This window comes from Pongo abelii, chromosome 2 (genome assembly GCF_028885655.2).
Source record: "Pongo abelii isolate AG06213 chromosome 2, NHGRI_mPonAbe1-v2.0_pri, whole genome shotgun sequence".
In the NCBI taxonomy this organism is placed as follows: domain Eukaryota; kingdom Metazoa; phylum Chordata; class Mammalia; order Primates; family Hominidae; genus Pongo; species Pongo abelii.
The window spans coordinates 32,450,763-32,476,152 of record NC_085928.1 but is presented as its reverse complement, the minus strand read 5'-3'; the positions used below and the strand labels follow the sequence as shown (position 1 = coordinate 32,476,152).

At 35.4% G+C, this 25,390-nt stretch overlaps 1 protein-coding gene across 9 annotated transcripts in view; it reads right to left on the bottom strand.

Moving 5' to 3' along the window:
- The window catches only part of CBLB (Cbl proto-oncogene B), a 211,228-nt gene that overhangs the window by 119,247 nt on the left and 66,591 nt on the right, over positions 1-25,390 (bottom strand). The gene's annotated exons all lie outside the window — the stretch shown is intronic.

Sequence of the window (25,390 nt, the reverse complement as noted above, 5' to 3'; positions counted from 1 at the left end):
GAAACAAAAGGTATTTCAGGCGGTAGAAACAGCATGTACAAAAGTATTAATACAAAAGTATAAAATGAAAACGTATTTGTATTATATCATTTTTGGCACGGTGAAAGCAGAACAGAGGGTAAGAGAAGAAAATAACATGAGACAGAGTAAGAAACTTTAGTTGGGACATGACATAAAGAGGCATCTGAATCAATGCACAGTTTTTGTTAACATGCTTGCCACTCCTACCTAAATATCAGATTTTCTGAGGAAGGGTTCTAGATACATGCATATTTTGGAAGCCCCCTGGGCAATTCTAATGTGCTTTCCTCATTAAGAGGCAGTGCTATAAGAAATGGAGAGTCAGGCTAGGTGTGGTGACTCACCCCTGTAATCCTACCACATTGGGGAGGCTGAGGTGGCCAAATGGCTAGAGCCCAGAGTTTGAGACCAGCCTGGGCAACATGGCAAGACCTCATCTCTACAAAAAATTAGCAGGGCGTGGGAGCGCATGCCTATGGCCCCAGTTATTAGGGAGGCTGATGTGATATCTTGAGCCGGAAGGCAGAGGTTCACTGAGACATGAACATGCCACTGCACTCCAGCATGGGTAATAGAGTGAGACAATGTCTCAAAAACAAAAAATGAAAGAGAAAAGCAATAAATGGAGAGTCAAATGGATTAATGGATTCAGAATTCTGAAGACTTGATGAAATCTGTTTTAGAAGGAAAAAATTGTAGTAGTATAACAAAATGGTTTAGAATGGAGATACAAGTGTCACCTCTATTCTAATTTTCATGTTAAGTTCTGGGGATTCTGACAAGATTTAAACCATGCTTCATACTACAAAATAGTACTATCAATCACCTATAATCCTTGCTAACATTTCTTAAATTTTCAATATTACATTAATCGGCATAAAACTAATAGTGCTAGATAGTTAAGAAACAATTAAAACACAAAATACTAAATAACTTCCCAGTTTCAAACAAACTTTATTTCTTTATATTCCCTTTTGCTCAGAATGACCAGAAATCAATAGGTACATTCTGCATATGTTTTCATTTTGAAGCTTCAGCTATTATGCATGTGTATGTGCACCTGTATATATGAGAGAGAGAGACACAGAAAGTGTGTGTGTGTGTGTGTGTGTGTGTGTATGTGTGTGTGTGCTGGGATGTGAGTGGGGGCAAGTGTGTTAGGACTCAATAAAAATATAGAGGGAAATTAACACAGAGAAAGTCATCAAATTTGCAACATATAAAACCATACAATATATCAACAGACCCTTGTCATTGAAAGTTGTGTTTCTTTGCTCCATATTTACTCATGTATCTGTGTTTAATAACTGTCAAATAATAATAAAAACTCATGTTTGTTACCAAGGAGATCATGTAATATGCACCTGACAATAAAATCATTGGGTGACACTCTTTCTAATTTACAAAGGAGACACATAACTTCCTGTATAAGATGAATATAGAATAAAGATACCCATGATCAAAAGTAGGAAAAGTAGTAATAAGAAGAATGCAATAAGATATTCTATAAAATCAATAAATTCATCTTCCTTAAAAAAGTTAAAAAAAAAAATCACCTATTTCCATAACTTATCTATGAAAAGCTTTTTGATGAAAGGGGGGAGGGCATAACACATAGGTCTTATTTTAATGCTTGACCTGTACCCATAAATAATCTGCAAAATTCATCATAATATACATAAATGTTACATCATTTTATTAGATTCAGCCACTTTTGCACAACTCATACTAATCCAAGTGTAAAATTTCTGTTAATCAGTTGAATCTTTGATATCAATACGATTTTGTCATTTATGTTAACATATCCTCAATTTAGATGATGGTAGATATAAGATATTGTTTTAAAAAATAAAAAGTAAACTGTTTTACTATATCAAAGGAAAGACTTGTGACTCGTACAAACTACAACCGACTTTAAAGATTTGAGTTTAAGAAAAGTATAAAGTCACCTTAGGAAATCTGTAATGAATTTATTTCTATAATTGGGCTAAAGATTTAATTTTTACCAAACTTCCAATTGATACATACAAAAGAAAAAAGAAAAATCAAGATGGCTATAATTAGGGTAAACCAACTGTTCTTTATTTTCTGAATTGGCTGCACTCCAACCCCTTGATTATTTATCCTTTAATCATATCCAATTTTTTTTTTAAATTTTTACTTGTTAGATCTAAAGTCTGAAACACAACGCCAGTGATTACCCACCCATTCTGGGTATCTGATCCACTGGCTATGTAGACACTAAACTTTAAAAGAAACATAGTAACATTTTTTATAGTCTAGAAGCTCTAATAATCACCAGTACCTATATCAATACTCACTGATTGATTATAAAATGTGTATATACTTCTATTTTCTTGCTTCTACAAATGGATCATCACAATTTTATTTGGCTTTTTGCACAAAATAAGGCATTAAGAAAATACATTTTGCCTTTAGTCTTGAAAGAAACTCAAGCTCATATTGTTAAAAATATTTGAATATATATATATGCATATATACATACACATTCCAGAATATATATATTTACTTTATACTTATACACTCACACACACACTCCATATATATGTAAATAATCATCTTAGAAATCCATTATTTAACATATTTATAGAGGTTGCAATCGACACTAAGGTATGAAAAGAACTGACAAACTCATTCTTTTGGAGCTTAAAAGGAAAAAAAAAGAGAACCGAAAACTAATTCTGGTATCTAATTTCATTTAAATTTGTTATCATAGCAAATACGTTTTCTTTTCTGTATGATGCTGTGACTTTTTTGTTTACAATGTTTTGCTATGTAGTATGTGCTTCCTTTATTCCCCATCCCACTATGCATCCTTTGATATCTATTTTTTTTTCGAGATGGAGTTTTGCTCTTGTTACCCAGGATGGAGTGCAATGGTGTGATCTCGGCTCACTGCAACTTCTGCCTCCCAGGTTTAAGCGATCCTCCTGCCTCAGCCTCCCAAGTAGCTGGGATTACAGGCATGTGCCACCATGCCCGTTTAACTTTGGATTTTTCGTAGAGACGGGGTTTCACCATGCTGGTCAGGCTGGTCTCAAACTCCTGACCTCAGGTGATCTACCCATCTCAACCTCCTCAAGTGCTGGGGTTACAGGCATGAGCCACTGTGCCCAGCCTGATACCCATTAAAAAAAAAAATTTCAATTTTGAAAATAAAACAATCCAAGAATACAGTCATCTCTAACCATCTAGACATAGGGAGAAGAAAAGAAACAATCACACATCTTTGTAGATGGAATTTTTTCTATTATGTAATTTTTCCATACTTAGACAATTTTCCCTAAGCCCATGGGATTTCTCATCATCATAAGACCTAAAATGATGACTGCCTAATAAAGAATCTGATACTTATGAAGAATATATTTCTGACACTAAAACCCAAACAATCTCCAAACAACTAACTAAATAAAAATCTGCCCAGAAAGAAAAGACTCAATAATCTTATAAATGTAATTTTAATTTTAATTAATTTTACACGGAATTTTTGACATCAGTTCTTTCACTTATAAGAGAAGCTACTTATTTCCACATATATTCCATTAACCATCACATTTATTCATTTGCTTTGCATGGGATTTTGTTTGTAATAAATAATTTTACAATACAAGTTTTTTTTTTTTCTGGCTCTGTCACCCAGGCTAGAGTGCAGTGGCATGATCTCAGCTCACTGCCAGCTCCACCTCCCGGGTCATGCCATTCTCCTGCCTCAGCCTCCCGAGTAGCCGGGACTACAGGCGCCCGCCACCATGCCCGGCTAATTTTTTGTAGTTTTAGCAGAGACAGGGTTTCACCGTGTTAGCCAGGATGGTCTCAATCTTGACCTCGTGATCTGCCCGCCTCGGCCTCCCAAAGTACTGGGATTACAGGTGTGAGCCACTATGCCTGGCCAATAGAAGTATTTTAAAATACCAAATAATCAAAAAGTAGTTGTCAACACTGGCCAAACTGCCAAAGATGTTAACATTAGAGGAGGCTTGAAGAAGAAAGAGGGAGGGAGGAGTAAAAACCAAGGAGGGAGAAGAGCTACATTAAAAGGAGACAAAGAGAGATGTGAAATGAATCCACAATGTCATCATCTAAGCAACAAGGTACCTCTTCATCCTGGATTCTATCACCTATATCATATTTCTTTAAAATGGTATGAATCAATTTCTCCAAATGTCAAGTTACATTGTGGGGATTCAACTAGAATGTGGATTTGAACTAGAGTGAATTAGCATGCTGACTCTGTTGGAATGATGGAGCTTCACTGTTTATAAACACGTCTTAACAGTTTAAGGTTGCTACAGTCAACATCATAAGCACAAAGGAAGCATATAATGCTTGATGGAGGATGGCACAATGCTACCCTTAATGAGTATCATATAGTATGAAACAAAAAGACATGAAGAGATCATCATAATACAATGTGGTAGGAGTAATCTGCTCTAATTATAGCCATCTTGACTTGACGAATTAAATTCATAAAAGAAATAGAAAATATGTCAAGATTTGATTAGTGGCCTCCACTAAATGCAGGAGACTCACACAAAGAATGTAATCTAATTAGATTGCATGTAGTCCTTGAGTTTTTTCTATTCAAGAAACAGCTGTGTTATAAATCAAGGAGGAAATAAAAAGCTTTAAATGCTGAATTAGTGAAAACTTTAAATGACTATTTTCAGTGAGGTGCAAAGTCTGTGAGAATGTGCTGCTTTTGGTAGAAGAAATGGGAGGTGATACTTTTACCCAAAAACTATTAATAATTCAATTCTTACATTTAAAAGCTAGAACATGCTCTTCTTAATTTTTACAAGGTGAAACAAACTCAATATAAAAAGAAAGGCAAGACATAAAGAATATAAACAGTGGTGCTTAAAATGAAACTCACATCCAGCTAAAGAGCAATTTCCACTGTATTTGTGATGTACTGCCCTCCAAAATGGGTTCAGAGACTTACTTCACACTGTTTCTGACCTTAGGAATGTTGTTATTCCTAAGTGAGGAGACTAGGCTGATGTAAGCCTTGCCTTTCATTTCTCTCTCATGGGAATAGATACTACTATTGAGATGGGTCCTGAGAGTCTTAAATAAAACTGGATCCTTACCCATTTCCCCTGCCCAAATGCTTTAAAGTTTTAAATGTGTCTAAGGAGAGTACACAACAGTCATTAAAAGCTCAAATACCAATAAAGACTGAATCTACCCAAAGTCATAAGAGAAGTCAGCAGTGTGCCTACAAACAATCTAAACTGAAACACAGGCAGAAGGACAATTTTTCAACTTGCTCCATTTTACTTCTTGGATACTAAACTGATCACTTTAAAAGAAATTTAGTAAACTAATTCCAAAAAGCTATACTGAACTGGCAACTAAAGGAAGATCTTACATTTCCTTTGTTAAACACCTCATCCACCACTAGCACGGCTAGGGAGGTTACACCCAAAATTCTGGCTGGGAGAGATAACTGGGCATTCTTTGATCTCTCTGTAGTATTCTTTTCTTTTCTTTCCTTTTTTTTTTTTTTTTTTTTTTTTTGATACAGTGTCTCACTCTGTTGCCCAGGCTGGAATGCAGTGGCCCTATCTAGGCTAACAGCAACCTCCACCTCATGGGTTCAAGCGATTCTCATGTCTCAGCCTCCAGAAGGTGTATGCCACCACGCCTGGCTAATTTTTGTAGTTTAGTAGAGAAGGGGTTTCTCCATGTTGGCCAGGCTGGTTTGGAACTCCTGACCTCAAGTGATCTGCCCGCCGTGGCCTCCCAAAGTGCTGGGATTACAGGCATGAGCCAACTGAGCCCAGCCTGTGGTATTCTTTTCAACATGGTATCTACAAAGTTTTATTAACAGCAAGAAGCTATCCCTCAAAATAAGCATGCTCTTCACAGGACAAATATATTTGCTTTCTAAAATAAATATATTCAAATGGACAACTTACAAATGCCTTACTTAAAACATGAAATAACATGCCAGCCTATCATGCTCAATGTAATATCCTTTGAGAAGCTTCCACAAGATATTCAAAACATATTCTGATTAATTTTTCTAGTATCTTACATATTGACAAGTTTGGTCCTTAAGTTTGTTAGTACTGGCTTAATATCCTTAGCCTGCTTAAAGATAAAGAAAAGGTTACTTAACCTCTCTGTTTCCTCATTTCTAAAAATTTTGAATAAAAATACATAAGACATGTAGGTAAGACCCTGATGCATCTAATTTTTTGAAAACCTTCAATAAGTAAGTTATTTATCATTAATTCTACTTACCACTTCTGTTTAAAATTATAAATATTTATCACAGTAGCATTTCTTCTTTTTCCATATAACTATCATCCAATAAACTGATGGCTCTCTTACTAAGGTAAGAGAATCATATTCTCACATTATTAAGATCATCAATTATCATGATGGCCTTGTACAATTCAGAAACAGCAAACAATGGGCAAGTATTTGATACAATCATTTAGTCATTTATTCTTCAAATCTCTGAGTGCCTATTATATGCCAGGCTTAGTCTAGGCACTGATATTATAAAGATGGAGATGACAGAATCCTATACCCAATGAATTTAAGGGATTTAGAGAGCTCCAAAGATAAAGAACAATGCAGTGGGAATAAAGCTGAGATGCAACCAGAAAAAGATGGCAATCAGAAGAGAGAGAGTGTGTTTAAAATTTCCATGGTGATGCAGTTCTGGCCAAAATGCAGCTAGTCCTGCAACCGGTAGCTACAGCAGAGTGAAGGTGAATTAGGCCAGGAATTGGACAGTTTGAGGGTTGAATGGGGTCATTCATGTGGATTTTGAAACCTCCTGGAATTGTAACAGCAGTGTGCATGAAGAGAAGCACTACAATAAACCTTATCTCAATATATTCAATAAAGCTTCCCAAATGATTTTTTTAATGTCAGTTATTTTAACTTTGCATCAATGCTAAAGCAGGATTAACATCTCTGATGATTTCAACAAATGGTTTTAATCTGGAAAATCTATTATGAAAACCTACTATAGTATAATATGACCACTCATACTTTCATTTGGTTTAAAAGCTTAACAATATACATATAAATAAAGAAAACTCCTTTATCTTTAGTATTGAACTTCTTTTGATGAAACCTAATCTGTAACAAGTATCCTTTTGTAAAATAAACCTTTAAAATGTAGACCACTCCATTATTTGAGGCAAAAAAGAAAAAATAATCCATTCTTTCATTCCTTTATGATAAAACACAATGAAAGTTCTGTAAACACAATGGAAAATCATGATTGCTATGAGATTCATACAGAAGCAACCAGAACAGAGCAGAACTTTTTCTTTGATTATTTTTCAAAAGAAAAAGAAACATTAGAAACGTTGGAAATTCAAACTATACTTTTATGACCTAGAGTTATGTGATAAAAGACCGGTTTCATCTACAAGCAAAATAAACTTGACATTGAAACAACAGTAGTAACAAATTTTTTAAACAAATCTACATTAAGTTTCTTACTATTTGCTATTCCCAGTAGTCTATCATAAAACAGTGAAGTGGCAATCTGAATGGAGTCAATTAATCCATATTTATTGCTTCTGATCCTCCACCTTAATTTTAAACACATGGATCAAAAAGACATAATTGATCAGTTTTTTTCCAAGTTCTACCCCAAACCCAGCAGGAAAATCCTATTTCTACTTGTTACATCATTTTTATCACTTTTGACAAATCAAGGATGGCCTTTGTTTTGTTTTTACTCAATAGAATATAGTTAGAAACTCTGGAAAAATAATATTTTCCTCAAGTATTTCTAGTGTCCTTTCTACCATTTCTCACACTACTTCTGTTTTCTCCCCAAGCTATCCAAATGGTCTGCTTTCCTTGAGTTAAGCCATTCCTTCACCCCACTCTGATACAATGTTTCTATGTCTCAGCCTGTTGAATTCTCAAATGCACCAGCTTTATGTCAAAATACTTACATGGAATCTTTTCCCTACCCATTCCCATATGTGACATGCCACAACACTTTATCTGCTGGGACACAAAGGTTTCCCTGAAGGGCACCATGGTTATTTTACATAGATACTGTTTCAGCTCTATCAGCTTGCACATGTCTTTGTTAGAGAAGAAAAAGTCTTATACCTATAACAACTTCTTAAACTAGATATCAAATAAAAGTTTGTTAATTTCAAAGATTATAAAAAATATTTTTAAACTATAAATAAGGAATAATTTGCTGACCCCAAAACTGTGCTAATGAACAGACAGATAGGAATAGCCTATAAAATTAGTTTACAGAAAATAATTTTTAACCAAAACCCACTTTAACAGAGAATTAAAACTCTGGAGTTTGACTTTAAATTAGAAAAATATCTTTACTCTGTGAGTTCTGAGACCTTTTATTTTCTCTCATTTTTTTTTCTTTCTTCATGAATGGTAAAACAGAATACCAACAAGACAAAGGAAATTAATGCTATATCCTTCATGTGCAGTTTCCAGAAACTCAAGTAAATGTAACATATTTGTCATACTTTCTGAGGAAGCATAACATAGTTTCCCATCACACTAATTGTTCCCTGACAGTTTCTTCCTTCTTCTGGCTCTGGAAATTTTCCTTATTGATACCCGTGTCTCACTTCAATACTGTTCTTTTGGAATAGACAAGTAAAATACAAATGAACCAAAGGAGGAAAAAAGTCATCTCTCTGGTGCTTATGTCATGCAATACTAACAGAGAAAACTAAAATCATGAGATTTTTTCTACCTCTTCCCCAGGATTAAAATTATCTTTATTCCGTATGAGCAAATATAAAAATAAAAACAAGCACAAATTTGCCAAGCAATTCCCACTCATTTTAGCCATGATCTGATATAGATACCTCATAGAAAACTGGGAACCAGTGGTAGTGCAAGTGCATATCAAGTGCCCCAGATATGCCTTCTCCGTTTGAAAGCGGACACAGCCTGGTTGCCAGTGGGGCCCTTTGAAGGATGGGAGACATTGCAGTGAGTCTGGAAATCTATTCTCACACATAACACTGTGTGAGAGGATCGGGGGGGAAAGTAGGTAAAATGGAAGCGTAGAGTGAAAAAGGCAGGGTAATCGATAGTATGCTCAGTACAATCTTAGTTCTATTAAAAGGCTATAAATACCACATTATAGATGATGTGTTGTAAATAGGAAAACAAATACAGGATATACACAAAAAGGCATTATCAATAGTAACCTCTGGTTAGTAGAATTATTATAGTTTTCCTTTCTTTTATTCTTTAAATTGCCCTATTTTCAGTAAGAAACAAAAATGTCATTAAAAAGCCATTATATTGATGTTCTCTGATAAACCTGACATGTGCCTACTGGAGACAGAATAGATTTCCAGACTCACTGCAATGTCTCCCATACTCTGAAAGGCTCCACTGGCAACCACGCTGCTTCGGCTTTCAAACAGAGAAGACATCTCTGGGGCACTCAAGCCAAACCACTTGCATGACCACTGATTATCAATCTTCTAAAAAGTGTTAGTCCTTCCCCCATAGTACATTCACAAATGGCACACCAGTATTTTTTCCACATCCTTCCCCAAAAGAAAAACCTCTTAGTTCTAATTTCATATCTTTAAAATAAAAACCAGACAACAGAAAGCTCAAACACTTAAATCCACAGTCTAAAAATGGTTTAAACAGAAGGAGGGGTCTGGATCCTTAAATCTAGTTCATGATTTATCTCCTTCCTTTATAATAGTCTCCTAAAAAATGCAACTAAAATTAAATTATTATTAGGAGTAAGAAACCTCAGAATAGTTATATAGATAAATTAGCACATCACATGTGTTCTTTGTCATATAACATCATGAAAGAAATGTGTATAGTCGAACCCAACCAGATGATTCAATTAACATTTTTCTTCCATTTATTAGATATATGATATGTCTTAATATGCATTATAACAGTTCAAGAGAAGAACACTAATTTAGATGTCAATGGTCTCACAGAAAAATGCTGTCTTTTTAAAGCATTGAGACTATGCCAGGTAGTTTTTTTCTTTCAAAATGAAAAATAAAAAGTAAAGTAATCACAGAGAAACATGGCTGTAATAACCTACTAGTACTCAGCAGTACAATTTCCCTGAACCACTATAAAAGTCTTAAACTTTCTAAATACAATGACGACTATGCATTTTTTAAAGGTCTAAGATTTTCACAAATGCAAAAGTTAAGCTGGATTTAACTTGTTCTACAGTTGAGTGGTGGTGATAGGACCTTCTTGGATACTTGGTTTACATTTCTAATAACAAGGCTAATTAAGGAAATACTAGGATACAGTGGAAGAAAACACAGTGCTGATAGACCAGGTTTCTAGACACAACTCTGCCCTTCACACTATTCCATGATATGAACAAGAGTGAAAGCTTCTCTTATCCACACCTTCTTCTATAAAACCAGGGGGTTGTGGTACGTACGTTCTATGGCCCCATAACATTCTATGGGGCTATCTACCACTTTTATTCTGATCAGCAGGAGACTAGATAACTCTGGCACTAAAATGTCTATATGCTTTAAGCAAAAACTGTGAATCCATTTCACAACTTACAGCTAACATGAAAGTACAACAGGCTATATAATATTTTCAACTTACAGACTTTCCTCAATATGCCTCAGTCTTAGACTGAAGAAATCCTGAAGGCAGTATGCCAAGAATCTAACATAGAAAACTGAAATTACCATAAGCATAAAAACTTTCAGTTAGTATATTTGAAAGCCCTGACTTTTATTTTGTTCTTTACCATCACAGGCATCACTGACATTTCTTTTTTTCTTTTTTCAACAATGAAAACTCCATGAATAACATGGCCCTCAAAACAAAGAAAACCACAAGGCAGCAGAAATAATTTTTAAAAAGGCAATTTAAAATCTGTGTTTCATGTTAATGAATAGTAAACACTAGAATACTGAAACCATATGAAAAATATAAACTGTAGTAGAATGGAATATGCCCACCGGGAAACTTATGGTTTAAGAAGCTGACTTATTTATTTGCTCTTGGTGAGGCAATGTGCTAATATTTGTAGTAGACGCAGGATAACATCAGATGTAAAAATTTTACCTTTCACATCACCCAACAACTCAGAAATTTCCAAATTTGGAGAGACTGCTATTTTTACCACATGAGGGCTCCTCAATAATGTGATCCAAATACCTTTATAATCTCAATCTGACTGCAAAGACAATTATCCCCCCACATAAATAAAACTATCCTCAGATACTGGCTTTGGAGCAGAAGGACAAATTTATCTGCCTATACCATTGAAGGTAATATATTACAATGGTGAAAAGCTCCAGCTCTAAAGTAAAAAAAAAAAAAAAAAAAAAAAAAAAAAGCAGGAGTGTCCAATCTTTTGGTTTCCTTGGGCCACACATAAAATACACTAACAATAACAATAGCTGATGAGCTTAAAAAAAGAAGTCACAAAAAAATCTCATAATGTTTTAAGAAAGTTTATGAATTTGTGTTTAGCTACATTCAAAGCTGTACTGGGCCAGGTTACGGGTTGGACAAGCTTGCTCTAAAGCTTAAACCACTTAGTAACTAGATGACCTTGGACACTGACTTAACCTCTTTAAGTCTCAGTTTTCTGATCTCTAAAACATACATTGTAAAAGTACTTAGCTAATTTTGTAAAGGATTGAGTACTTAGTTCAATTTGTAAAAAATTAAAAATGGCCACAAAATATTTGGCACTCTTCCCAACACAGGGGAGTCTATTTCCCTCCCCTTTTACTGAAGTAGCCTGTGACTTGCTTTACTCAATAGAAGGTGGTAGAAATGATGCGACATAAATTTTTGAGGCTAGGCATTACAAGTTCGGCAGTTTCTGCCTCTGCCTCTTTAAAAATGCTCTTGCGTTTAGCTGCCATGTTCTGAGGAAGTCCAAGAAATCAGGTAGAAAGACCCAAGTACGTTCCCAGCTGCCAAGTACCAAATGCTAGGCATAAGAGTAAAGCCACTGGACCTTCCAGCTGAACTAGCATCCCAACCAACATTACACGAAGCAGAAGAAACATTCGGTAAACCCACAAAACCATGACAAATAATAATTGCTGTGTAATCAAGCCATGAAATTTTGGTGTGGTTTGCTATACAGCAGTAAATAATTAGCTTAGAAAACTGATAAAGAGTATGCATTCAATAATGTTAATTGTTATTAGCACTATTAGAGCTACCAATCTACTACTATTATCAACATACTCAATACTAGCACTTGAAAGGATAGGGCTCTTTTCTCTCTGAGAATAGAAATAAGTGATGAAGCTGGGTATAAAGTATCAAACATCTTATTTAAGAATTTTATTCTTGTTAAACAAAGTAATTTTTACATTAGAAATTATAAATTTTACATGTTCTATATTTTCTCTGATACAAAAACCAACCAGGAAAGGTTTTTAGAAGAAATTTGTACTATCCTATTTGGAAAGCAGCATACCCAGATTTGAATCAGAAGGAATTTACTGCAATTAATTCCCAAAACATATTTACTTAGATAACCACACAATGAACTGAACTATGAAAATACAATTAAGCTAATCCACTGATTTCTACTGACAACAGACTTAATTTCTACAAGTTTTAAGTTCTCAAAGGTAGAAAAACCCCTGACATTGTATGTAGTAAAATGTAAGCAAAGATATAGAATGTTTATAGACCTAACAGCAGTGTCTTTTAATTAAGCTGCCATTTAAATTATGTGTTTTCTGAAGACATTTAACATAACTAGATTTGACATATGTCTAGATAAGAAATCATCCTGGATGTTGGCTTGTCTAGTTCTATTCAATGGGGTCTCTGTTTAAAAGTCAAGCACTATTAATAATCCTACTTATCAACACTAAAGATACATACTGATTTTTTTAGCATAATTCTTTTGGCATCCAGCTGTACCTGACCTTTAATTACAATACTTTTAAGTAGACATTTAAAAATATTGCTTAACAGATCACTGTACCTGTCTACCTATGTAAATGCTATTAGTGAAATGGTTATTCAATAGATGCATTGCTATACCCAAGACTTGCAGGACTTAATCTATATGGCAAGCACCAGAAATCAACCGTTATTCCTCTCTGAAGATACTGATCATTTTGTCGTAATAAAAATAAGAAAATAATTTTAAAAACAAATTTTAGTATTTTTGTTAAACATTAAAATGATAGGAAGATTGTATACTTTTTTAAAATGATTTCTTAATTATTTCTTAAGGAATTAAATATTAAAATAGAGGAAAAAGTGCTACAAATAATCCACAAAGATTAGGCTGCAAAGCAGCACTAGAAAATCTTTTTATTTTCTTACACATCTTACTCATGTCACAGCTTGCTGCTTCTTTGTCTACAAGTATAGCTTACTTACACAACTATCAGTTCTCCGTTTTCAGATTGATTTTATATGCATGAAAATTATAATCAACATATATGGAGTTCCATCGACTTTAATAAAGTTTATGCACTCAATGAACCTTTTTTGAGGACCTGCTAAAATCTGCCACTACATTAGGTAATGGAAATATAAGATAAAGACCAGTTCAGTCCTTGCTTTCTGGGAGTCGACAGTCTAGTGGTTACTTAGATATAAAAACACACAATTACATACACTCTAACTGTACAACTAAGGTCATTCAAGGTGCTTCCAAAACACAGGAACTAAAGAGCGGTGTTCAACTCTGTTAAGAGGAGCAGAGCAAATGCAGAAGAACGTGCCAGGCAACAAGCCTGGCAGATGAAGACATACAGATGTAGATCAGCATGGCAATATGACAGACTGCAGGGATAGAAGTGATGGGTATTCAGGAAAGAGGCTAATAGGGGAGCAAGAACACATCATAGATAGGACCCTGCCTTCCCATCCAGGCTGCCCATTGCACCAGCACAGGACCCCTTCTACCCATGCTGCTCAGGAATTCAGAGGTCTGCATGTGCAACCATGCCTCCACCAGGGAGAACTGCATGAGTGGGGAGTTCAAAACAGAAAACCACTTCCAATAATACGTATCACCAGGCATAATTTAATCACTAGGAATTCTTAGATTTTTACCCAAATTTAAAAGATCTGTTGAAGACTTCTCTGTTGTAAGATAACAAATGAGTTAGGAGCATTTCTTCCCTGTGTCCTTATGAAATACAATCTAGATTTAACAAATTGAGAAAACAAGCAAAAGAAAACAATAGTGCACAGAGAAGAATGCACCAGAAGCCTATGTCTTAGAAGCAGATGTTCTGCTTTGGCAGACTCTCAGCCCCTGGTATATTAACCATTTGAAACACATTCAGAAATCACACCGTTGATGTACTTCTGAAAAGATGTGTTTCTCTTTCAAAATACCACAGTTAATTCCCTCACTTCCAGAAATGATTCATCCGATAAATATTTAGTGTAGTAAAGAAATATATCCTTTATTCATGATCTAAAATAGAATACTGAGCTGAATATGGCAAACTCAAAACACATATTATCAATAACCAATCAAATACCATGCCACCCACTGATATTTTCTTAGGTAATTCTCTTGATAAAGAGATTCCTAGCAGCTCTCAAGAATAAACCCCACTTGATTCTATGGACTACACTGAAATCCACTCTTTTAAAATGGACTGAAGTTAAGCATTACATTTTCCCATTAAGTTTTATGGAGCAAGATAAATTTCCTGTGTCAAAATTTGTCACAAAAATCTGTTTTCCAGACATCTGGTGTCACACACACATGAATACAGTACCACATGGGGATATCTGTAAATAGCAATGGGTGGCCTAGCATTTGGTTTCTGATCAGCATTTATTTCCATTATGTTAGTTGGTGAGTTTAATTTGGATTTTATTAATATCTATTTTTATCAAGTTCATTCCGTAATATTTTATATGTGCCACAAGGAATAATACAATATCTTCATTGTTTACAGGATTTTCATATTTAAGTGTAAAGAAGGAAAAACTACACGAAGTGGTGAATCTTATTTAAATTTTATTTAAATAAGTGTCTAATAATGGCACTCAAAATTTGGTCCTTAGACCATCAGCATAGCAATTACCTCAGAGCTTGTTAAAAATGCAGAATCTCAGGTCCCACCCCAGAACTGCTGACTCAGAATATACACTTTAATAAGATCCCCAGGTGACTCTTACGCAAGTTTAATGTCTGAAAGCACTGGTTTAGCAGGAACCTCAAAAGATCCTTTATTTTTCATTGCTCTGCCTCTAGGTAAAACTACATCTAAAGCATCTTCAAGATCTCAGTACTTATTTAAAGATTTGTGAAAGCAATTCCTCTCTGTTGTCCCAATCCACATATCTATCAGTCAGTCCCTCCCAAGCAGGGAGGCTGCTAACGTCACTACTGGACTGGAGCATCATTGTTTCAGAGTGAGTTAGCTTCTCTTTCAGGTCAGACCTCAAGGGCAACTACTTATGGGACTTTCATTTGTCATCCCTCTTGCTCAATAACCCTGAAGTACTCATCCCCTAGTCTTTGACAGCCCAGTCCTGGGACAGCGTGTACTTTTCACATTTGTAAATATCAACATCAGACTGATAATTCCCTCATCACCACACCCCAGTCCACCCCCACATTTCTATCCTGGGAGAAAAATTAAATTCTTCCGATGGGTCAACAGATTGCCAAAGGTCAGAAAGAGGCCTGCTCTTTCCTTCCTTCCTCCCACTACAAGAAATGGAAGAGGACCAGGCACATCACAAGTTCAGTCTAAGTGTGACTCACCTCTGCCTAATTTGAGAAAGGAGCAAATTAGTTCCTCCCTCAATAATCTCCATCAATCACCGTTAACCTTTGAGACTCCTAAATGAAAACAATCCACCTGCCATGTCTAGTTCTATCCTTAAGATCAGGAAAGGAGGAAGAAAATTTAAAAAGGTAGGACCAACCAGTAAAGAAATAAAAAAGTATTTTCTCCAAATGTACCACTAAGATGCTTTATCCTCTGGAACTGATGTTTCCTCCTGTTATGTATCTCCTTGTAATTTAATAATTAAAGAGCAATCAGGGCCTCCCTGATTGCTTCCATCAGCATAAATATCCTTGGAAAATGTCAGTCAAGCACTGTTAACTTATTTTGTCATGAGAACCTCTAATCAAAAGAGAAAGATCTTGACACAGTCTGTGGTGGGATGTTGAATGCAACATCACAGAACAAGGCCAGAGAGTGATTTGAAAGGAGCAGCTGCAGAATCCTACAGGAAATGCCGCTACATTCTGGTACCTGAGAGAAGGAAAGTGAAAGGCAGAACTCTTGGTGGAGCACACAAGCATGCCCAGCACTCTCTGGAAGTTGGCCCTGGAGTAATAAGCCAAGGGTGAAATGAACTAAGGGGCTCTGAAAAGCTGTAATGCAGGGAAGCAAGTCTTTTCATAAGGAACTGATGGAGGAAGGTGTTCCTTCCATAAACCTCTGGTTTCCAGATGCTTTAAGAGATGCTAAAACGTTTAACAAAAAAAAGAAAAGGAAGGGGGAGGGATTGACATAGGATTCTTATTTAGTTCATCAAATAACACCATTAACACAAAATCTATTATTTACCTGTCATTAATATTTTCACACAAGAAGAACAAGGAAAAGAATCTCAGGAAAAAAAAAAGTATCCATTTAAATGAAATAAACTGAATTTCATGAAAGATTCACTAAAATGCCTATTATAACTTCCAGTTCCACGTCACAAATGGGTGCTAAGGAACTCATTAGGGGCAACTCTCAGGAAAATCTGAGGTGTAGCTGTTCCACTTTGCAGTACATCCACATGCCTCTAATCACAGGTGAAGAACTGAACTCAATATACACTACAAACTTTGAAAAAGAAATGCAAAAAAGGGTGACAAAGAAGCTTCTTACAAAAATAAATTAAATATGGCCTGTTAATAACTAGTTATTCATCTATGAATATGAAGTATGAAAATATTAGCTCATTATTTTCCAACTCTGAAAATAACTTGCAAATATAGTTTATATATGGGAAAAGGCCATGAGAAAAAGAATGAATTATTAAAATATACCCATGCAACACTAAAAATAAGACTGATGATGCCCATCTGACTCAATAAACTCAACTGAAAATGTAACACAAAATACAAAGATTTATTTGGGCATAAAATTCCAGGTCATCAAATTACTTAACAGTAAGTAATACACTTGTAGTGCTTTAATTTAATTATGAATATTTTCTGTGAAATTTCTTGACAACTGTTACCATGTAAAGAAAAAAATTGTTATTTTAACATTGGTCTTATGTGAACTAACCTATTACTAAAAGTCAGGCTTGCTACTGAGAAATCCAAATAGATTTCTGCCTAACCTAATACTACTTAATTACTGTAAAAAAGATATAATCTGACATTAACCTTACAGGGCAGTTTGTTTCCCCAGAGTCAGCAGCATATTTTTAAAAAGCATACTTCTGTAACACTCTTTTAGGATATTTTGAAATAATCACAGAATTGTACAGATGGAAGTCACCTCAGAGATCATTTATTAATTTCGATCTTACTTATAAAGGTGAAACTGCAAACCTAAAGGCTGTGACAGATCCAATGTCACAAACCAACTAGGGGCTAGAATTGAGTCTTTGAACTACAAGCTCCACTGAAACTATGCATACCTTATCGTATTATCCCCAATACAAGTAGGCAAAACATTCTTGTGAGCTAAACAATTAACAAGCCACAACTCATTATTAAATGACTAAAAAATATTAATAACAGATACCACATAAATATATAAAACTACATTTAAAAATATATACATACAGTCTACCAAAACAGAGTATATACATACCCAACAACCCACCAATCTTACTCCATATATCCAGAAGAAATGCATGCATATATGCACCAAAAGACATGCACAGAACCTTCTTTTGAATAATGGCAACTTTTTTTTTTTTTTTTTGAGACGGAGTCTCACTCTGTCGCCAGGCTGGAGTGCAGTGGCGCTACCTCAGCTCACTGCAATCTGTCTCCCGGGTTCAAGAGGTTCCCCTGCCTCAGCCTCCCAAGTAGCTGGGACTACAGAGACGCACCACCACGCCTGGCTAATTTTTTGTATTTTAGTAGAGACAGGGTTTCACCATGTTGGCCAGGATGGTCCAGATATGCTGACCTCGTGATCTGCCCACCTCAGCCTCCCAAAGTGCTGGGATTACAGGGTTGAGCCAATGGCAACATTATTCAAAACAAATGTCCATCAATAAGCAGATCAATTATGAACCAGTCACAAACTAGACACCTAAACAGCAGTGAAAATTAACAAAGTACAACAATATGCCGCAATAAGGATGAATCTCACCATCATAATGTTGATCGAAAGAAACCAAAAACACAAGTATACATCATATAATTTCCTTTATCTAAGAAACAGATACTTAGTTAGATATGTGGAAATATTACATATTAATGACTATAAATATGCATAAATATGTGGATAGATATATGTTGAGTATGTGTGTATAAAATGTATTTATTTCCCCCTTACTCTCTGGATAAAGAAGAAAGAGACTTCTGCACCCTTAACATTAACTCCTTGAAACACAAGCTCATGGCCACAAGAGAGGAACCTCTACTTTCTGTCAAAACTTGTTGCCGAAACCTCAATGTGAAATAGCCAAAGTCCATGAACTGAGGCTAATATCAGCAAGTTGGCTTATGTTTTTTTTTTTTTTTCATCTTGTATGGTGAATACCATAACACTGTGATTTGTTTGTTTGTTTTTATTTTTGTTTTTTTGAGACTGAGTCTTACTCTGTCACCCAGGCTGGAGTGCAGTGGTGCCATCTCAGCTCACTGCAACCTCTGCCTCCTGGGTTCAAGCAATTCTCCTGCCTCAGCCTCCCGAGTAGCTGGGTCTACAGGCGCCCACCAACATGCCTGGCTAATTTTTGTATTTTTAGTAGAGACAGGCTTGTCTCTAACTCCTGACCTTGTGATCCACCCACCTCAGCCTCCCAAAGTGCTGGGATTACAGGAGTGAGCCACCACGCCAGGCCAACACCGTGATTTTTTAAAATTCGTCTTCCTTCCACAATGACATTCTTCACTGAATTAGAAAAAAAAATTATTTTAGAATTCATATGCAATCAAAAAAGAGCCCAAGTAGCCAGAGCAATCCTAAGCAAAAACAACGAAGCTGGAGACATCACAATACCTGACTTCAAACTATATTACAGGGCTATAGTAACCAAAACAGCGTGGTACTTGTACAAAAATAGATACAAAGGCCAATGGAACAGAATAGAGAGCCCAGAAATGGTACCTCACACCTACAACCATCTGATCTTTGACAAAGTTGACAAAAACAAGCAATGGAGAAAGAACTTCCCATTCAATAAATGGGTGCTAGGCCAACTGGCTAGCATGCAGAAGATTGAAACTAGACCCTTTCCCTTACACCATACATAAAAATCAACTCATGAGGATTAAAGACTTAAATGTAAAACCCAAAACTATAAAAGTGTGGATGATAACCTAGGAAATACCATTCTGGACATAGGACCTAGCAAAGATTTCATGAAGAAGATGCCAAAAGCAATTGCAACAAAAATAAAAATTGACAAATGGGACCTAATTAAAGAGCTTCTGCACAGCAAAAGAAACTATCAACAGAGTATACAGACAACCTACAGAATGGGAGAAAATATTTGCCAACTATATATGTGGCAAAAGTCTAATATCCAGAATCCATAAGGAACTTAAATTTACAAGCAAAAAACAACCCCATTAAAAAGTGGGCAAAGAACATGAACAAACACTTTTCCAAAGAAGACATACATGCAACCAACAAGCATATGAAAAAACGTTCATCACTAATCATTAGAGAAATGCAAATCAAAACCACAATGGGAACCATCTCACAGCACTCAGAATGGCTATTATTGAAAAGTCAAAAAATAACAGGTGCTGGGAAGGGAATCTTATACACTGCTGAGAAAAGGGAACACTTATACACTGCTGGTAGGAGTGTAAATTAGTTCAGCCATTGTGAAAGCAATCTTGATTAAAGAACTTAAAACAGAATTACCATTCCACCCAGCAATTCCATTATTGTATATACCCAAAGGAATATAAATCATTCTACGATAAAGACACGTGAATATATATGTTTACTGCAGCATTATTCACAATAGCAAAGACATGGAATCAACCTAAATGCCATCAGTGGTAGACTGGATAAAGAAAGTGTGGTATACATACACCATGGAATACTACACGTCATAAAAAAGAATGAGGTCATGTTCTTTGCAGCAACATGGATGGAGCTGGAGGCCATTATCTGAAGCAAACTAATGTAGGAGCAAAAAACCAAATACCATATATCCTCTTGTTAAGCTCTCACTTGATGTTCAGTTCTCTCCAAGAACACATGGACACAAAGAGGGGAACAACAGACACCAGGGGCTACTTGAGGGTGAAGGGCAGGAGGAGAGAGAGGATAAAAAAACTGCCTACGGGGAACTATGCTTACTACCTGGGCGATGAAATAATCTGTACATCAAATGCCCATGACATGTAGTTTACCTGTATAACAAACCTACATATTTACTCCTGAACCTAAAATAAAGGTTAAAAGACAGAGAAAGAGAAAGAAAAATCTAACCACCAAGTTTACATAATAAATTCTGGATTTCAATAAATATTCAGTTTTCCAATAAAATGCTTTTGAATTTCTGATGGCATGTACAACAATGTAGGTAACATTAGACTTGATTTAAGTTTGTAATTCAATTCAAATTGTAATGTGATTCAGACATCAGGGCAATTTGCTTTTCATGGGTGTGAATTTCTCTTCCATGAGCATCCCCTTATTCTGCCCATCAAAGCAGAAAGGAGAATAATGAGAAGTGGAAGCTCTATCCTTTCGATTAACCTACTCAAGCTCAAGAACAAGGCAGTTTCCCCTGGTTTTACCCATTACAACGGTAGAAGCACTGCAAAGGCCAGTCACTGAGCTGTGCTCAGGAGCCATATGAAGGGCAGATGCAGAGCAACTTATCTTGGCCATTCCAAATTTTAAATTGACACACATTATCAGAAGTAGGAACACATTAGTTTTTGTAAGAGACAAGCTAAAGTACAGAATATTCTCAGCAAATGGCAAAACATATCTACTTTTCAACAATTCTCCTTTAAAATTGTATTGAACGAAGAGATATAAAGTCCTAGTTAATTCCTTTTCTAAAATGGAGTTTTAAAAAACAGGTATCTCACAAGATTGTTTCACTTCTGCCCATTTGAATGTATTACTTATTCAAGTGTTGAAATAAATTAAAATTTTAAAATAAAATAAATATCATCAGTAGATTAATTAAAGGTTTCTGTTTTTTGTTTTCTCTTTGAAATAAGACAGAAACACATGAGGTCCAGCAATAACTTATTTCCTTCAAAGTTTCATTAAATAACGATTAAATCTAGCCCTATCTAGAGACTAGAAATGTTGGCATGTTACATTATAACCACTCAGAGAAATATAAGGCATTATCTTCCCTTACAATTCATTAACAAAAACATCTGACCATACAGACCACAACAGAAATAGAAATGTTATCAGTGATCAAACTGTTTGGTGGTAAGACAGGATGAATGGAGATTTAAGTCTGTTTTTCCTCCCCATCTTTAGTCAGAACCAGATGTTAAATATTGAGACTGGGGGTGGGGGAAGTAAACTTCCTCTTTTAAAACCCAAGAGCTACTCTTTTTTTTCCCCTTTGCTGCTTATTTTGAGTGACATGCATTTATGCAAACACAAGATTTTCTGCAAGATTTTCAATGAAAAGCTGCAGCCTAGATGTCAAAATCTCCTAACTGCCTACATGTGTGTGAGACAGGAGGGGTTAGGCATTATGCCGTTGTTCTGGATGGCAGGAGCATCACAGAGAAAGACAAAAGGTGACTAATTAAGTTGGACTCCAAAACAGTAAAGGGTCTTGTTTCTTATAAAATAAATATCAATACTGATTAAAAGTTAAGATGAGATCTCAAGGATGACAATTAGTTGCTAATCCTTCAAGATCTAACAAAGTATCTAGATAGAAAAATGAAATGTTTAACAATGACCAGAATAATAAAAGTAGAAATGGGAAAATAATGAATAGCAGTGAGAGAAAGAAACACATGGTAAATAATGACAAAGAACAACAACAACAAAAAAAGAAATCCTTGCAGTTAAGAAAATGAAGAAAAAAGTAAAAACATTAAGAGGGTATTATCAAAATAAAAAAGCAAATTAGCAAAACGAACGGCAGGAAAAAGCAAACAAGGATATTTTGGGTAGACGTTACGTAAAAGAACATTAGAGCATGGAAAAGCTACCTTTCAGCTATCTTTACATTTTTATTAACTACATAAATAGGCACAATTAGTACAATTTGTTAAATAGATGAGGCAACAGTTGCATCATGAAGTGTGTTTCAGCGTCTTTGATATAAAGTTATTCTATGCACAACTGGAAAACACCCGCATAACAAGCATTAAAAAGGGATTTCACCATTTGATTCGCAACATAACATTTGTGCTGTTATCTCTGGATGATAAGATTACATACAAGTGATTTTTTTGTTTATACTCATATATTTCCAAAATTTCTATAATATTCACCCTATAGCCCAGAAAACAATAAAATTTTTTTTAAACATTCTCCTAGAGAATGACCCATGTTATAAACACAGGCATTTACAATTCCTGCTATAGAAATAGTGACATGGAGTTAATCTAACCTAAGAAAATTTCAGTTGGGTTATTTATTTGCCTGATTTGCTTCTGGAAAATGTGGACAAGTTATAGAATACATGAACGTTTCTAATTCTCAGCTCCTAAGGTCTCTTATGTCATAACTAAGGTAATGGCTGGATCTTAGTCATGTCCTTTCACATTTCCAGTATTAAAATAAATAAAATAAACATTATTTTTTAGACTAAGCAGCCAGGGACATAATTTTAAAAGTATATCTGAAATACCAAAGCCCACATTTTCTTAAAAATATGTGATGTCCTGGTAAAAACATTTGATAACAAGTCTGAAGATCTGAGTTCTAGTTGTGGTTCTGCGGATCTTGGACAAGTCACTTAATCTCTTTGGTTTGGGCCTCAAATTCCTCATCTGAAAAACAGAAGCGGTGGTCAATGGTTTTCAAACTTACCTGTATGTTACAATCACCTGGCTATTTTATTAAATCCGCATGTGCAGACCAATATCCTAGAGAATCAATAAAACCTCTGGGGAAGGGACATGGCTATTAGAGAGTTCAGTTACCCCAGATGATTCCAATGTGAGCCAAGGCTGAGAACCATTGAGTAGGAGGATGCTTTCTAGTTCCTTCTAACACACAATGAATCCCAAGGTGAGCTGCATATCGGAATCATCTGAGGAACTTGTAGAGCCTACCATTACCAGGGCCCATCCTGGCTCAATTCAATCACAGCCTTAGCGGTACCAAAGCACCAGTATCGCTTTAAGAGCTCGCCAGATGATTCTCATGTATCACCATGACTGAGACTCACTGTCAAGACTCACGTGTTTGACAGAACAACTAGCCTTAGACTTATTTAAATAGCAAGGTTTTGTCTGGTTACAAGCAGGTTGTTGACAATAACCTACAATTACATAAAAATTTCTAGGAAAACAAAATATACATAACCCCCCCACCCACTTCCTGTGAGCTAAGCAATATTCCAAGGACACCTAATGATAATTAAGGAATAATGTCTCTAATATGATCTGACTTACTGGGAAAATACAATTATAGTAAATTACCACAGAAAGAAAGAAGGAACAAAGTGAAAAGACATACATATAATCTGGGTTTTACCAAACTGCTACACAAATCGAATTTAGATAATAAACATGAAAACAAATTATGACAGTACAATGCACACTTTGTCAAAAAGAACTGATCCATTTGGCTTATATGTCATGTGAAAGTAAGAGGGAGAAAGTGAGAGAAAGCTATCTCAGCATGCTTTAAAAAAAAATCTCGGGAAGAGACTTAAAACATATTTCTTAAATATTTGACTAATGAATTCTCACAATTGTTTTTTTCTTAATCGCTTGTGAGTTGAGCAGGCTGAAAACCAAATTTTTTAGAGAGGATTTACCCTTACTGTGGGCTGAAATATTGGCTAATTAATAAAAATAACCTTTAACGCACTCAGGAAAATAGCATAAAAAGCAGCAGCAGCCATTATTAACAGATAAATGGTCTATAACTTTAATAGCTCATAAAACCTAGGTATAGGAAACTAAAATGATACTTAATCACTGTGTAAAATACCCTATTTATAAAAGTGGTAAAAGATAGCATTTTTAATGAGAAAGCATATCATATTTTTAATATTTTAATGTATTACAGATTATTTAAAATGTGTTTAGCCACTTTAAGTACAAGGAACTCAAAAGTTAAAATGAGTAATCCTCTAACAAATGGCTAGTCAAATTAGTCATTTAGACTTTTAAGTAAGCATTAAGCATTAAGACAGGTCTGAACAATTATAATTTTCATTTTACGAAGACCTTTGATGTGCTTACCCACATCACTGCATTCATTTACATGAAATGGTCTTCTTCACTTTCTTCTTCACTGTGGTACAGCAAACAGCTAGGGGACTTCCTAAAACAGGCTGGGCCTTGCCCACTGCCCATTTTGAAGATTCCTTTGCAATCTGTTGTTGTTGCTTTGGCATGGGCAAGTTACAATTCTAAGCTAGCCTACTGCTAACAACAACAATGACAAAAAGTGTGTTAAAACTCCTTGGGATAAGAATCAAGGATATTGAATTCATTCAAAAACATACTTTAGAAATGGTGACAAGCTCCAGCCTGTCAACAGGACACTTTGAGCTGTAACCTTGGAAAAATCCTGAAAGATTCACAGGATGGTGGGGAAAGATGAGGAAGTTGCCTGGATTCTAAAAGGGACTGAGAACAGCCTTGTTCAAATACATGAATGAAAGTATATATACATTTAAACCAGAAATGATAAAAACATCAATTAGCCAACAATAACTCACTGAATCACTGTAATAACCTTCAAGAAAAATCTCACAAGCAAGCCACTAACATGAAATAAATCTGAAATACCCCAGGGAGAAACTCATACACCCAAAGATACCTGCAGCATCCTGGATGTGAGATTCTGTTCTTCATTACTCGGCCCCTGCCTCTAGCCTCATTTCTTACTGTAGCTTTCACACACAAGATTTGCAGTTACCTAAACAGGCAGACACCAGTGTCCTCTCCAGCTGGAACAGTTCCCAGTTTGCTTCTTAGTCTCACTAATTCCTCCTTGGCCTTATGCAAAATCGCTCACATGCTTACGTACATCTCTCTGGTAAAGAGAATCCCTAGGTCACCATT